This window comes from Oryx dammah, unplaced genomic scaffold (assembly GCF_014754425.2).
Source record: "Oryx dammah isolate SB20612 unplaced genomic scaffold, SCBI_Odam_1.1 HiC_scaffold_20, whole genome shotgun sequence".
NCBI lineage: Eukaryota > Metazoa > Chordata > Mammalia > Artiodactyla > Bovidae > Oryx > Oryx dammah.
Window position 1 is genome coordinate 32,814,514 of NW_024070204.1, and position 13,711 is coordinate 32,828,224.

The 13,711-nt window shown below is 40.3% G+C and overlaps 1 pseudogene; it reads left to right on the forward strand.

Moving 5' to 3' along the window:
• Positions 1-748: 748 nt before the first annotated feature.
• On the forward strand, positions 749-13,464 carry LOC120879382 (annotated as a pseudogene).
• Positions 13,465-13,711: the final 247 nt, after the last annotated feature.

Here is a 13,711-nt window from a genome sequence, read left to right on the forward strand (position 1 = left end):
TTAATCACAGGCATACCTCATCCTGGAAGAAGGCAATGGCAACCCACTCCAGTACTCTTGCCTGGAAAATCCCATGGATGGAAGAGCCTGGTAGGCTGCAGTTCATGGGGTCACTAAGAGTTGGAGATGACTGAGAAACTTCACTTTCAATTTCCACTTTCCACCCTCCTGCATTGGAGACAGAAAATGGCAACCCACTCCAGTGTTCTTGCCTGGAGAATCCCAGGGACGGGCTAGACTGGTGGGCTTCCGTCTATGGGGTCGCACAGAGTCTGACACGACTGAAGCAACTTAGCAGCAGCAGCATACCTCATTCTGTGGTTCTTTGCTTTATTGCATTTTGTAAATATTGGCTTGTCTTTACAGACTGAATATTTATGGCAACCCTATATCCAGCAAGTCTATGACACTATTATTCCAACAACATTTACTCACTTCTTATCGTTGTGACATAGTTTGGTAATTCTCACACTATTTCAAACTTTTTCATAATTATTATAATTTTTTAGGTGATCTGTGATTAATCAACTCCAGGAACCAACCTGGGCTTGTTTACTATTTGAAGTTGCTATTGTAATTCTTTTCGGGTACCATGAAATGTACGCATAAAAGATGGCAAATAATAAGCATTATGTGTATTCTTACTGTTTCACTGACTAGCCAGTTCCCCATCTCTTTACCTCTCCTCAGGCCTCCCTATTCCTTGAGACAGAGCAATATTGAAATCAGTCCAGTTAATAACCCTATAATGACCTCTAGGTGTTTAAGTAAAAGGAAGAGTTGTATGTCTCTCACTTTAAATCAAAAGCTAGAAATGATTAAGTGCAAAGAGGAAAGCATGCTGAAAACTGAGATAGGCCAAGTGCTAGCCATCTTGTAACATACACTTAGTCAAGTTGTGGATGGAAAGGAAATGTTCTTGAGGAAAATTAAAAGTGCTACTCCAGTGAACATGTGAATGACAAGAAAGGAAACAGTCTTATTGCTGATACACTGATATTATCTGAAGAGAAGATCAAATCAGCCACAATATCTCTTAAACCAAGGCCTAGTCCAGAGCAAGGTCCTCTCTTCAATTTTATGAAGACTGATAAAGACGAGGTAGCTGCAGAAGAAAAGTTTAATGCTAGTAGAGACTGGTTCCTGGAGTTGAAGGAAAGAAGCCATCTCCATAATATAAAAATCCAAGGTGAAGCTACAAGTGCTGATGTAGAAACTACAGCAAGTTATCCAGCAGATCTAGCCAAGATCACTAATGAAGGATGATACTCTAACAACAGATTTTCAATGCAGATGAAACAGTGTTATCCTGAAAGAAGATGCCATCTGGAACATTAACAGAAAGAGAAAAAAATCAAGCTTCAAAGGACAGGCTAACTCTCTGGTTAGTGGCCAGTGCAGCTGGTGACTTTAGCTGAAGCCATTGCTTATTTTTATCATTCTAAAAGTAGTAGGGCCTCTAAGAATTATGCTAAATCTGCTATCTGTGTTCTATAAATGGAATGGATAACAGCTCATCTGCTTACAACATAATATGCTGAATGTTTTAAACCCATTGTTGAGAGCTACTGCTCAGAAAATAAGGCTTCCTTTCAAAATATTATTGCTCATTGATGGTACATCTGATCACTCAAGAGCTCTGATAGAGATGTACAATAAGATTCATGTGGTTTTCATGCCTGCTAACACAAAACCCAATCTGAAGCCCATGGATCAAAGAGTCATTTAGACTTTCAAATTTTATTTTTCAAAAAATACATTTTATAAGGCTTTATCTGCCATCACTTCATGGGAAATAGATGGGAAAAAGTGGAAACAGTGTCAGAGTTTGTTTTGGGGGGCTCCAAAATCACTGTAGATGGTGATTGCAGCCATGAAATTAAAAGATGCTTACTCCTTGGAAGGAAAGTTATGACCAACCTAGATAGCATACTAAAAAGCAGAGACATTGCTTTGCCAATAAAGGCCCATCTAGTCAAGGCTATGGTTTTTCCAGTGGTCATGTATGGATATGAGAGTTGGATTGTGAAGAAAGCTGAGCGCCGAAGAATTGATGCTTTTGAACTGTGGTGTTGGAGAAGACTCTTGAGAGTCCCTTGGACTGCAAGGAGATCCAATCAGTCCATCCTAAAGGAGTCCAGTCCTGGGTGTTCATTTGAAGGATTGATGCTGAAGCTGAGCTCCAATACTTTGGCCACCTCATGTGAACAGTTGACTCACTGGAAAAGACCCTGATGTTGGGAGGGATTGGGGGCAGGAGGAGAAGGGGACGACAGAGGATGAGATGGCTGGATGGCATCACAGACTCGATGGACGTGAGTCTGAGTGAACTCCGGGAGTTGGTGATGGACAGGGAGGCCTGGCATGCTGCAATTCATGGGGTCTCAAAGAGTCGGACATGGCTAAGTGAATGAATTGAACTGAACTGAACTGATCTGGATGGGCAAAGGCAATTGAAAACCTTTTGAAAAGGATCCACCATTCTTGATGCCAGAAGAACATGCATGGTTCATGGGAATAGGTAAAAATATCAACATTAACAGGAGTTTGAATAATTTGATTCCAACCCTCATGGATGACTTTGAGGAGTTCAAGACTTCAGTAGAGGAAATAAATATAGAGAAAGCAGGGGAAACAGCTAGACCATTCAGGTATGACCTAAATCAAATCCCTTATGATTATACAGTGGAAGTGAGAAATAGATTTAAGGGCCTAGATCTCATAGATAGAGTGCCTGATGAACTGTGGAATGAGGTTCATGACATTGTACAGGAGACAGGGATCAAGACCATCCTCATGGAAAAGAAATGCAAAAAAGCAAAATGCTGTCTGGGGAAGCCTTACAAATAGCTGTGAAAAGAAGAGAAGCAAAAAGCAAAGGAGAAAAGGAAAGATATAAGAATCTGAATGCAGAGTTTCAAAGAATAGCAAAAAGAGATAAGAAAGCCTTCCTCAGCGATCAATACAAAGAAATAGAGGAAAACAACAGAATGGGAAAGACTAGAGATCTCTTCAAGAAAATTAGAGAGACCAAGGGAATATTTCATGCAAAGATGGGCTCGATAAAGGACAGAAATGGTATGGACCTAACAGAAGTAGAAGATATTAAGAAGAGATGGCAAGAATACACAGAAGAACTGTACAAAAAGGATCTTCATGACCCAGATAATCATGATGATATGATCACTCATCTAGAGCCAGACATCCTGGAATGTGAAGTCAAGTGGGCCTGAGGAAGCATAACTACAAACAAAGCTAGTGGAGGTGATGGAATTCCAGTTGAGCTATTTCAAATCCTGAAAGATGATGCTGTGAAAGTGCTGAACTCAATATGCCAGCAAATTTGGAAAACTCAGCAGTGGCCACAGGACTGGAAAAGGTCAGTTTTCATTCCAATCCCAAAGAAACGCAATGCCAAAGAATGCTCAAACTACTGCACAATTGCACTCATCTCACACACTAGTAAAGTAATGCTCAAAATTCTCCAAGCCAGGCTTCAGCAATACGTGAACTGTGAACTTCCTGATGTTCAAGCTGGTTTTAGAAAAGGCAGAGGAACCAGAGATCAAATTGCCAACATCCGCTGGACCATGGAAAAAGCAAGAGAGTTCCAGAAAATCATTGATTTCTGCTTTATTGACTATGCCAAAGCCTTTGACTGTGTGGATCACAATAAACTGGGGAAAATTCTGAAAGAAATGGGAATACCAGACCACCTGACCTGCCTCTTGAGAAACCTGTATGCAGGCCAGGAAGCAACAGTTAGAACTGGACATGGAACAACAGACTGGTTCCAAATAGGAAAAGGAGTATGTCAAGGCTGTATATTGTCACCCTACTTATTTAACTTCTATGCAGAGCACATCATGAGAAATGCTGGACTGGAAGAAACACAAGCTGGAATCAAGATTGCCGGGAGAAATATTAATAACCTCAGATATGCAGATGACACCATCCTTATGGCAGAAATTGAAGAGGAACTAAAAGGCCTCTTGATGAAAGTGAAAGAGGAGAGTGAAAAAGTTGGCTTAAAGCTCAACATTCAGAAAACAAAGATCATGGCATCCAGTCCCATCACTCCATGGGAAATAGATGGGGAAACAGTGTAAACAGTGTCAGACTTAATTTGGGGGGGGGCTCCAAAATCACTGCAGATGGTGACTGCAGCCATGGAATTAAAAGACGCTTACTCCTTGGAGGAAAAGTTATGACCAACCTAGATAGCATATTCAAAAGCAGAGACATTACTTTGCCGACTACAGTCTGTCTAGTCAAGGCTATGGTTTTCCCAGTAGTCATCTATAGATGTGAGAGTTGTACTGTGAAGAAGGCTGAGTGCCGAAGAATTGGTGCTTTTGAAGTGTGGTGTTGGAGAAGACTCTTGAGAGTCCCTTGGACTGCAAGGAGATCCAACCAGTCCATTCTGAAGGAGATCAGCCCTGGGATTTCTTTGGAAGGAATGATGCTAAAGCTGAAACTCCAGTACTTTGGCCACCTCATGCAAAGAGTTGACTCATTGGAAAAGACTCTGGTGCTGGGAGGGATTGGGGGCAGGAGGAAAAGGGGACGACCGAGGATGAGATGGCTGGATGGCATCAGACTCAATGGATGCCAGTCTGGGTGAACTCCGGGAGTTGGTGATGGACAGGGAGGCCTGGCGTGCTGCAATTCATGGGGTCGCAAAGAGTCGGACACGCCTGAGCGACTGAACTGAACTGAAAAGCAGCAGGAGAACTAGAAGTTCTGTAGATGTGACTGAATGGCTATAATCTCATGATAAATATTCAATGGATGAGGAGTTACTTCTTATGGATGAGCGAAGAAAGCGATTTCATGAGATGAAATCTACTTCTAGTGAAGGTGCTGTGATAATTGTTGAAATTACCAAAAAAATGGATTTAGAATATTACATAAACTTAGTTCATGAAGCAGCAGCAGAGTTTGTGATGACTGACTCCAATTCTGACAGAAGTTCTAATGTGGATAAAATGATACCAAACTGTACTGCATCCTACAGAGATACCCTTCATGAAAAGGAAGAATCAATCAATGCTGCAAATTCATTGTTGTCTTATGTTAAAAAAATTGCCACAACCACCTCAGTCTTTCTTTAGCAGCCACCTCCCTCATTAGTCAGTATCCGTCAACAATGAGGCAAGACCCTCCATCAACAGAAAGATTATGACTTGCCCAAGGTTCAGATGATGGTTGGCATTTTTTAGCGATAAAGTATACTTAATTAAGGTATATACACTGTTTTTCAGACATAATATTATTGCACATTTAATAGAATACAGTATAGGGTAAATATAACTTTTATATGCATTGGGAAACCAAACAATTTGTGACTCCCTTTATTGCAATATTTGCTTTATTGGGGGTAGTCTGGAACAGAACCTGCATATCACCAAGGTATGCCTATAATTGGTCAGTCAAATAACCTAGAAAAAAAGAAAGAAAACATTTTCTATGCCTAGAAAATATTGAGATAATAATAATACTGATGTTAATTATAACAACGGTGACATTTACTGAGCACATGACACCTGCTGTGTGAAATGTTACACATATATCTCATATTCTTTTCTCAAAACCTTTGATATAGATATTCCAATTCCCATTTCATAGAACTAGTATATCTATTAAGAGGAATTTGTCCCACAGGAAACCTAATCCAACTGACTTTTACAATAGGAAGAATTGATTATTTTCCATAATAAGAAGTCTCAAACTCTGTTGATGCAGGAACTGAAGAAGTCAGCAGGGGCCATGGTATTGGCACCACTTCCTTCTTCCATCCTTGGCATGTGAATTTTGACTATTCTCACTTGACTTTCTTCCCACAAGATGGTTCCCAGTCTTCTAGAAATCATACTCTCTTACAGTGGTGAACAGTAACAAGAGGGGTTATTATGGCCAGGAAATTGTCTTCACAGTTCTCCCAGACTTTCTTTATATCTTGTTGACCAGAAATGGGTAAAATATACATCTTCAAAACAATCTTCAGCAAGAGGTATGAAATTATTTTGATCTCTTCAGAACAACTTAATTGATCTTTGGAACAAAGGAGAAGCTCAGCCACTTCTAAAGAATAGAGCTTGAAAACAGCTGAGCAGAATTAGGGGCAGGGCCCTGGTAGATGGCTGAGCATCCTGACACATGAACAAACAGAAATTCATGTATGGAAAAAGCAATACAATTTTGTAAAGTAATTAGCCTCCAATTAAAATAAATAAATTTAAATTTTTTTAAAAAAATGAAAAAAAATAAAGATAGGCATAAGATTAAAAATATAAATATATATATATATATATATATATATAAGATATATATATCAGACCAGTTCAGTCACTCAGTCATGTCCAACTCTTTGTGATCCATGGACTGCAGCACACCAGGCTTTCCTGTCTATCACCAATCTGGGAGGTTGCTCAAACTCATATCTGTCAAGTCGGTGATGCCATCTAACCATCTCTTCCTCTGTCATCCCCTTCTCCTCCTGCTTTCAGTCTTTTCCAGCATCAGTTTCTTTTCCAATGAGTCAGTTCTTCACATCAAGTGGCCAAAGTACTGGAGTTTCAGCTTCAGCATCAGTCTGTCCAATGAAGAGTCAGGACTGATTTCCTTTAGGATGGACTGGTTGGATCTCCTTGCAGTCCAAGGGACTCTCAAGTCTTCTCCAACACCACAGTTCAAAAGCATTAAAGCTTTGGCACTCAGTTTTCTTTATAGTTCAACTCTCACATCCATACATGACTACTGCGAGAAAAAAAAATAGCTTTAACTAGATGGACCTTTGTTGGCAAAGTCATGTCTCTGCTTTTTAATATGCTGTCTAGGTTCATCATAACTTTTCTTCCAAGGAGCATTAATTTCATGGTGGCAGTCACCATCCACAGTGATTTTGGAGCCCAAGAAAATAAAGACTCTGTTTCCATTGCTTCCCCATCTATTTGCCAGAAAATAATGGGACCAGATGCATGATCTTTGTTTTTCAAATGTTAAATTTTAAGCCAGCTTTTTCATTCTCCTCTTTCACTTTCATCAAGAAGCCCTTTAGTTCCTCTTCACTTTCTGCCATAAGGGTGGTGTCATTTGCATATCTGAAGTTACTGATATTTCTCCCTGCAATCTTGATTCCAGCTTGTGCTTCATTCAGCCTGGCACTTCACATGATGTACTCTACATAAAAGTTAAATAAGCAGGGTGACAATATACAGCCTTGACGTACTCCTTTCCCAACTTGGAACCAGTCCATTGTTCCATGTCTGGTTCTGACTGTTGTTTCATGACCTGCATACAGTTTGCTCAGGAGACCGGTAAGGTGGCCTGGTATTCCCATCTCCTGAAGAATTTTTCACAGTTTGTTGTGATCCACACAGTCAAAGGCTTTAGCATAATCACTAAGCAGAAGTAGATGTTTTTCTGGAATTCTCTTGCTTTTATGATAATCCAACAGATGTTGCAATTTGATCCTTTGTTTATCTGACTTCTCTAAATCCAGCTTGAACATCTGGAAGTTCTCAGTTCATGTACTGCTGAAGCCTAGCTTAGAGAATTTTGAGCATTACTTTGCTAGCGTGTGAGATGAGTACAACTGTGTGATAGTTTGAACATTCTTTGGCATTGCCTTTTTGGGATTAGAATGAAAACTGACCTTTTCCAGTTCTGTGGCCACTGCTGAGTTTTCCAAATGTGTTGACATATTGAGTGCAGCACTTTCACAGCATCATCTTTTAGGATTTGAAATAACTCAACTAGAATAGCTCACCTCCACTAACTTTGTTCATAATGTTGCCTCCTAAGGCCCACTTGACTTTGCACTCCTGGATATCTGGTGCTAGGTGAGTGATCACACCATTGTGGTTGTTTGGGTCATTAAGTTCTTCTGTGTATTTTTGCCACCTCTTTAAAATCTTCCACTTCTGTCAAGTCCATACCATTCTGTCCTTTATTGTGGCCATCTTTGCATGAAATGTTCCCTTGGGATCTCTAATTTTCTTGAAGAGATCTCTAGTCTTTGGCATTCTATTGTATTCATCTATTTTTTTGGCATTGATCACTGAGGAAGTGTTTCCTATCTGTCCTTGCTATTCTTTGGAACTCTGCATTCAGATGGGTATATCTAACCCTAACCCTTTTCTCCTTGCCTTTTGCTTCTCTTCTTTTGTCAGCTATTTATAAGGCCTCCTCAGAAAACCACTTGCATTTTTGCATTTAATTTCTTGGGGATGCTTTTGATCACTGCCCCCATACAATGTCACAAACCTACGTCCAGAACTCTTCAGGCACCCTATCAGATCTAATCCCTTGAATTTATTTGTCACTTCCACTGCATAATCATTAAGGATTTGATTTAGGTCATACCTGAATGGTCTAGTGGTTTTCCCTACTTTCTTCAATTTAAGTCTGAATTTGGCAAAAAGGAGTTTATGATCTTGAGCCACAGTCAGCTCCCAGTCTTGCTTTTGCTGACTGTATAGAGCTTTTCCATCCTTGGCTGCAAAGAATATAATCAATCTGATTTTAGTATTGACCACCTGGTTATTTCCATGTGTAGAGTAATCTCTTGTTTGTTGAAGAGGGTGTTTGCTGTAACCAGTGCATTTTCTTGGCAAAACTCTTTTATCCTTTGCCCTGCTTCATTCTCTACTCAAAGGCCAAATTTGCCTGTTACTCCAGATATCTCTTGACTTCCTACTTTTGCATTCCAGTCCCCTATGATAAAAAGGACATCATTTTTGTTTGTTAATTCTAGAATGTCTTGTAAGTCCTCATAGAACCATTCAACTTCAGCTTCTTTGGCATTAGTGCTTGGAGCATAGACTTGGATTACTGTGATATTGAATGGTTTTCCATGGAAACGAACAGAGATCATCATGTCATTTTTGAGCCTTCACCCAAGAACTGCATTTCAGACTCTTTCATTGATTTTGAGGGCTACTCCATTTCTTCTAAGGGGTTCTTTCCCACAGTAGTAGATATAACAGACATCTGAATTAAAATCACCCATTCTGGTCCATTTTAGTTCACTGATTCCTAAAATGTCAATGTTATCTCTTGCCATCTCCTGTTTGACCACTTCCAATTTGCCTTGATTCATGGACCTAACATTCCAGGTTCCTATGCAATAATGTTCTTTACAGCATCAGACTTTGCTTCCATCACCAGTCATATCCACAGCTGGGCACTGTTTTTGCTTTGGCTCAATCTCTTCATTCTTTATAGAGTTATTTCTTAAAACCAAGTAATAGCTTTGCCCATAGTCAGAGCCAGTTAATGGCAGAGTCAGGATTTAAACTTGGCTCTAACTATGCCAAAGCCTTTGACTGTGTGGATCACAATAAACTGGGGAAAATTCTGAAAGAGATGGGAATACCAGACCACCTAACCTGCCTCTTGAGAAATCTGTATGCAGGTCAGGAAGCAACAGTTAGAACTGGACATGGAACAACAGACTGGTTCCAAATAGGAAAAGGAGTACATCAAGGCTGTATATTGTCACCCTGCTTATTTAACTTCTATGCAGAGTACATCATGAGAAATGCTGGACTGGAAGAAACACAAGCTGGAATCAAGATTGCGAGGAAAAATATCAATAACCTCAGATATGCAGATGACACCATCCTTATGGCAGAAAGTGAAGAGGAACTAAAAGGCCTCTTGACGAAAGTGAAAGAGGAGAGTGAAAAAGTTGGCTTAAAGCTCAACATTCAGAAAATGAAGATCATGGCATCCGGTCCCATCACTTCATGGGAAGTAGATGGGGAAACAGTGTAAACAGTGTCAGACTTTATTTTGGGGGGCTCCAAAATCACTGCAGATGGTGACTGCAGCCATGGAATTAAAAGACGCTTACTCCTTGGAAGAAAAGTTATGACCAACCTAGATAGCATATTCAAAAGCAGAGACATTACTTTGCCGACTAAGGTGTGTCTAGTCAAGTCTATGGTTTTTCCTGTGGTCATGTATGGATGTGAGAGTTGGACTGTGAAGAAGGCTGAGCACCGAAGAATTGACGCTTTTGAAGTGTGGTGTTGGAGAAGACTCTTGAGAGTCCCTTGGACTCAAGGAGATCCAACAAGTCCATTCTGAAGGAGATCAACCCTGGGATTTCTTTGGAAGGAATGATGCTGAAGCTGAAATTCCAGTACTTTGGCCACCTCATGCAAAGAGTTGACTCATTGGAAACGACTTTGATGCTGGGAGGGATTGGGGGCAGGAGGAGAAAGGGACGACTGAGGATGAGATGGCTGGACGGCATCATGGACTCCATGGACGTGAGTCTGAGTGAACTCCGGGAGATGGTGATGAACAGGGAGGCCTGCGATTCATGGGGTCGCAAAGAGTAGGACACGACTGAGCAACTGAACTGAACTGAACTGAAAAACATACATTCTAATACTTTCTGAAATTCGTTCCCCAAGTTCTAGTGTATCTTGTTTCCAATTTAAAATTTGTTACAGAAAGTCTAAATCAATTCCAAGGTACATGCTGAGAGGCCCTATGCACCAGAAATGCAGACAAGCTGAATTTCATTTGCCCCATCTTCTTAGACCCTTGGCTTTCTCCCATCTCAGCCCCTAACTCTGCATTAGAAAAAATAGGGTGGGTATATATGTATACATATAGCTGATTCATTTCATTGTATAGCAGAGAATAACACAACATTACAAATATTGTAAAAATCATCTACAGAAAAAATAAATACAGCATGCCAAATACTGGAAATTTTTTTAATAAAAAATTGTGATGCTTCACCAAAAACAAAACACAGGTAATATCATTGGCCATATTCCCCTTTCCCTCAAATTTTCTGTGCAAACATCAGCAAGCATGATGCATTCGCCTCTAATTTGTGATAGGAATCCAAGAGAGGTATTCAAATCACCCTCTAGAGCACACTTTCTGTGAATCAAGATGCCACTCAACAACTTCACTCACATGAGAGGCAGCCTTATTGACAAATGTGAATGATATGATTACTGAAGACAAATGCCCCCTCTTTCAGGTAAAGATGTTCCTTCTTTGAACATGCTATGAGCAGAATCAAGTCATAGACATGTTGAAGAATAAAGCGGTTTGATGAGTGCACATTAAAAAACCAAAGCACAAAAAAGGTTTTCAAGGAAGAGTTAGAAAGTTGAAAGATCAAATGGATAGTTTAATCCTACGAGCAGAGGTGGGACTAAGTAATCAAAGCTGGGAAAATACAGTTGTTTCCTTAAAAGAGAAAGAAAAATATGTTTCCCCACAGTATGACTTAACTAGTATTTGCTCACTTGTAGCAGTTAACATAACAACATGGTGTGTATTTCATTAGATACCAAAGAACTCTGAGTTGGAGACACATAGGCAAAATATTTATAGAGATTATCATTTGTAATGTAAATATCAGGGAACAGCATGAATTTATGTAATTGAATTGTTTTTGCATTCTACTACATCATTACTTGCATTTAAAAAAATTTGTTTTATGGGTAGTCATATTCAAAAACAAGTGAGTTAGCATCTAAATCTAAGATAACTGTAAATGGAAATCTTCTTTATTTTTGCATGTTCAATACCCTGCCGCCTATATTTTGAGTTCATTCTGTAACTCTAGCTCTGACTCACTGATATAAAAATGGTGTCTTAATTGTGTAAATCTTTTCCCCACTTTTTTTGTGCTGCAATTGCCAGTAATTAACAATCATGCCACCTTGTTGTAAGTTATGCTTCTGGGAGTTCCTCTACCTTCTAACTAGTTCAAGGTCCCAGAAGGCAATGCCTTTGTTTTTAACCCATCCCCTATGGCAATACAGTCCAGTTTTTCCAGGGCCTCTCCTGGGCAATGCAGTAGGATTGTTCATGAGGAAATCAACACTCCTCCCCAAACAGCAGGAATAATCTAAGTGCTCATTAGTAGTTCCCATGTAGTATAAATCCAGAATATCTGTCCAGGTTCCAGAAGAGGTTCAGAAATAAGGTTCTTCTTAATTAGAGATGTCTGATCCTCTCAATCATAACAAAGATGTGTCTAAATTCATGTCAAAATCCTTCTCTTCTGTTGTGAGATTCCTAAATAAAGAGCTATGTCATGAGACTAAACTGCTACTGATGGAACACTTTCAGGGTCCCACACTTTCAGGCATGAGTCATTTTCTGCTAAAAGTTGTATTTCCTTTGCTTTTCATCATTAATTAAACCTGTGTTTATGTTTGAGCTGCTACAACTTCTCAGCTGTCAATATTAAAATGAAGCAGCATGGTTATCAAGTGACATTATTATTCTCTTAAACAAAACTTGACAAAAAGAAGCATAATTTAAGCTCATTGTTCACTTAGGAGGTAGATACAGTTACAGACGCCTCAGAATATACTTCTACAAAGTGTACAGAAGAGTAGCTTTACATCTTATAAATCAGCTGACTTACTCTTGTGTGAGTGGATGCTCAGTCCTGTCCAACTCTTTACAACCCCATGGACTGCAGCCCACCAGGCTCCTCTATTTATGGAATTTTCCAGGAAATAATACTGGAGCAGGTTGCCAATTTCTCTTCCAAGGGATGTTCCCAACCCAGGGATGGAACCCATGCCTCTTGCCCCTCCTACATTGGCAGGTGGATTTTTGCCACTGTGCCACCTGGGAAGTTTGGTACCTATTTTTCCATAATAGTTGAATAAACTTTAATCTGATAATTTGAGGTGATTCAGTCTCTGCTAAAGTCATTTTTAAATGAATATTTAAAGTCCTTGTGAAGCTCATTCAAAGTTTATACTCATTATGAAGACTATTGTTGCCTCTCTCAAGAAGAGACCATTCTGCCTTTTCATGAGATGGAGTCTAGGTACAGAGAGAACCGTCAATTGTCTGCTCCAGAGAAAGTGTCTCTTCTCTGCTGTCTCTAGTTGGTCCTTGGGCTCTGGCCTTTGTCCCTGCTAGAGATGCTGCTCAAGTCTCTTTGGCTCATATTCTGCTCTCAGCCCAAGATAGAATTGTGATGACTATTGCTTCTGGGAAGCTAAGCTATCACTCCCTACTGCCTGGGCTTCCCATCTTCCTCCCTTGAACTTCAGATATTCAGCTGCACTAGACTTTGGCCTCTCTACTCCCTAGCCTTACTATCTCTCTATACTTCTCTAACTCCCCTGACCCTCTGAGCTTCCCTTCCCCACCTCGTGCCATTCCAACCACCTTGATTTAATTCTGAATCACTTTCTACATCCCTTCTTCCCTCTTTCTCCCTGCCCCAGAGAGGTCCCACAGGAGAACTTTCTGAATCTGTTCCACACCTTATTGGAACTAAAGGGAAGCAGGTGCAGGCTGCTGCAGGTCCTCCCACGCCTCAACACAACACATATCTATGACATCACAGCAGCTGTGCCTCGTCTGTACCTGGCTGTTACTGACAAGTTGGCACTCACTGGGGACTGGATAAAACGAGTGTTGGTGGACCAGTGGAGTGAAAGCCAACTGTCTTAGACTCAAGAAACATTGAAAGAAGAGGTCATAGTGCATTTAGGAAGGAACCTCCTTCCCTTTGCTTCTTGACTGGAAAGAGGTCTCCTCTAGAATCACATTCCTGGCCTCTCTGCCTCACCACTCCTTCCCAGAAAATGAGGAGCTGATCTGATGCTGAACTGTGGAAAGAACACAGATGAGGCGCCATATTCCTTTCCCCCTCTCTGCAGCTTCTGACCTGTAGAACACACTGGTTCTTCTATGTCCT